We start from the raw sequence: 3547 nt of genomic DNA on the forward strand, positions 1-3547 counted from the left end.
TCTCAGATTGGAAAAATTGACAGTTGACAGCTGTCAATTCACTGTCAACGAAGAATAGAGAAGTAAATATTCTCTGTTGACATTGAGAGTTTGGGTTCTTGAGGTCGCTGAATTCAATTCTCATGCCAGATTGGAAAAATTGACAGTTGACAGCTGTCAATTCACTGTCAAAGTAGAATAAAGAAGAAAATATTATCTTTTGTTATTGGGAGTTTGTCAACTACCATTTTCTCCAATTCTAAAAAGAATTGAATTTAGCGAGTTGGCCAACATAAACTCTCAATGTAAAAAGAGGATATTTACTTTTATATTCCTCGTTGACAGTCAATTGACAGCTGTCAACTGTCAATTTTGCCAATCTGGCATGAGAATTGAATTCAGCTCCCTCAAAAGCCCAAACTCTCAATGTGAAAAGAGAATATTTACTTTTCTATTCTTCGTTGACAGTGTATTGACAGCTGTCAACGGTCAATTTGTCCAATCTGACATGAGGGTTGAATCCAGTGACCTCAAAAACATTACCCTATATATTAGAATAATTAAAATATGCTTTTGACATCTGTAAATAGTATTGAAAATGAATAGTTTTGCAACGGGTCAGGGGAGCTTTGGCAGCTCCGTAGCTGCCAAAATGTTCATTTTGGCACTTTGTGCCCATGGAGATTTTTGTTCAGGATGACAAAATCTACAACATATCAAAAATTCAGACAATTTGACAGAAACCCAATTTCCATAAGATTATTGCGGGGTCCTTTTCACCGATGTTTTGAACATTTCCCAAGAAACCGTTTACAAAGCTTCTAGCCGTCCCTAATCACCAAAACCACAATAAAAGATAAATCATCTCAGTTTCGAATTTCGGTATCTCCGTATTATTACGAAATTCGAACTAGGAAACCTAGATGATTATAAACTACCTTATCCACCCATAAGTCAACAATCGAGCAGGATCCAAAGATGGGCAAAATCCGGAAAGACCGGATGTCCAGATCGACGGCGAAGACTGTTGCAGATTATCTGTGGACTTATCATAGGAGCTGTTCGAACGTTGACCCTGGTACCTTACATCTTGTTAATTAGGGACTGATACTTAGCTAGTATTGCAGTATGTTCCAAATTTTTAGTAACCTAACCTAATCACCTAAACTACAGTAGAAGACCATCTCAGTTTCGAATTTCGGAGACAACCCATCCAAGACGAGCAAGCTTACAACTTGTTAACAAGAGACTGAAACTGTAGTAATTTTTAGTTTTGCTTTGTTTTGCAGATCATACATCAAATACTTATTAATAGCAAATTTTCAGTAAATAAATAAAATGTATAAATATTCATAACTTTAAAAAAAACGTATATACGAGCCTATATCTAGAGCCCAAACCGCCCAGGAGTCTGTCAGCCTACAGCGAAAACCTCATGGAGTACAACAAGCTCTAAGTAGCTTCTAAACAGATACTCTAAGGAGGCCTCACAAATCAAGCCCCAAAAAACTTTCAAAACTCTAGGCAGTCTAATAAACAGTGCTTAGGCAAAACCAAGCTTGCAAAGAAAGTGATATATACACTAGACATGTACTCGAAGTGTCTACGAAGCATTTTAGTGTAAAAAAGCTCATTTGAAAGCCTCAAAACCTGTCTTACCCCTACCCCATAGACACCGATGGGGGAAGACCGACAAACGCGACGCACTCTAACTCCGAGGTTGGTATGTTTGCCTCGTTGCAAGCGAGCAGGAGACGAGTCCCTACACCGCAGGCACATACCGAGAATCTTGTATAAATGTCAGTCTTCTCCATATTAGAGGTCGGAAAAACGCTATTCCGTGACACTTTCTTGGAAACGACTATAAACATGATGTTATACATTGCTATCAAATATAAAGTACCGTTTTATCTTATCTTTGTTGTCGTTTTCGTGTATTACTTTGCACAACTACTTTTCTATTTTAAGTTGTTCTATTGTTCATCACTATATTATTGCAAAATCTTTTTTTAACTTGATAAGTCACGCCTTTAATACTCACAGAGAACAAACTCTAAATTTCAATGCATTAATACATATTTTTGTGTCAAGTTTTAAGAACTACTGATTTATCCGAAAAACACGAAGATTTCTGTATAAAGTTCACACGAAACTGTGCTGAGCATTTGTAATGGAACATTATATTTTGATAAGGCTGCGATATAAATAAAGTCAAATAAAGTATTCAACTACTTTAATAGACTGTAGTGTTAAATAAACCTTCAAAGGGCGTACAAATACAATATCAACATTTTCAAATTTAACTGATTTAAAAGTTTAGATGATGAAATTAATCAACAGTATTTCACTCCAAATTTGAGTATTGCATCAGATAATATATTTTATCTTTACATAAATAATATCGGCAAAATATTATAATCTATTGCACTATATTGCAAAAAATGGTGCAATGTGGTGTAATAAACATCACTGAAATAGTACATTAAAGGAACTCTTTTAAAGTCAGGTTGGCCGAGCGGTCTAAGGCGCCAGATTTAAGCTCTGGTTCTCGAAAGGGAGCGTGGGTTCGAACCCCACACCTGACAAACTTTTTAAAAATTGTTTTAAGTGAAACATATCTTTATTTTAAACCACCTACGTCGTCGTTGTATTTTAAAGATTAAAAAACTTTATGTTCAAGGATATCTGACATTGGAGAAAAATAACTTACCTTAATCTATCCTTTGGAAATTTGGATATACCTACCACTTCCAATAGAAATTTTCATAATTTTTTAATTATTTTCATAAAATGTACAATTTGTCAGTAAAAACCAAAACACCATGATTGAATTATGAGCATCTTCAACAACGGATCATGTTTGAAATTGTCATATTCCAAGTCCCGCTCCACTTAAAATTTCGCTCCACTTTCAAATCTGAGCAACGAAGTCGTCTGCAAACTACACCAGGGAAACCCACTAAAATTAGTTGCGGATGCTCAAGGGTATCTACCTGAGCATAGCCATGAAGTAGAAGATGCGTAGCGGAAATCGAAATCTAAATTGATTAAATTTCCGATGAAACCATCCCCTAAGTTTCCGAACGCTTAGTAGGTGGCTCTGATGGAGTGCGATTTTAGTGGCAGAGTGACCGATGACGACGCATGGGATGTACAGGGAAATCTCTTCAATTTCGAATTTTTGGAAATAAATAGATCGAAATTCGAAATGAGGCAGGGCAAATATACACTACCACACCGAACAACAGCCCAGATACCACAAGTCGAGCAGATCGGAAAAATGCTGGGAAGTAAAAAATCCAAACCTAAAACGAATCGTCGATCATCCACTCTGGTATCTTGCAATTCACTAACTAAGAGAAATTCCTGGCCAGTATGAGTACAAAATCCAAGATCAAGTTTAATAATAGCCTTTCGATACCTCAGGGCTGACCTTATTTATTAACCAAGTCACCAACCAAGTTATCTGCGAGGATCTCACTCAACACACCAACCCGCTCAAAATTTTTCAAGCCTACAACAAAGTTCCTTAAGAAGAAAGTAATCAACCAGGACAGAAACCAGGTAC

General features: G+C 36.5%; 1 non-coding gene across 1 annotated transcript; it reads left to right on the top strand.

Annotated features, from left to right (window-relative positions):
- Positions 1 to 2480: 2480 nt before the first annotated feature.
- On the top strand, positions 2481 to 2564 carry Trnal-uaa. The gene has a single exon. It is a non-coding gene; the product is annotated as a tRNA-Leu (tRNA).
- Positions 2565 to 3547: the final 983 nt, after the last annotated feature.

The sequence above is a fragment of the Anoplophora glabripennis genome, unplaced genomic scaffold (genome assembly GCF_000390285.2).
Source record: "Anoplophora glabripennis isolate ALB-LARVAE unplaced genomic scaffold, Agla_2.0 scaffold103, whole genome shotgun sequence".
Taxonomy (NCBI): Eukaryota; Metazoa; Arthropoda; class Insecta; order Coleoptera; family Cerambycidae; genus Anoplophora; species Anoplophora glabripennis.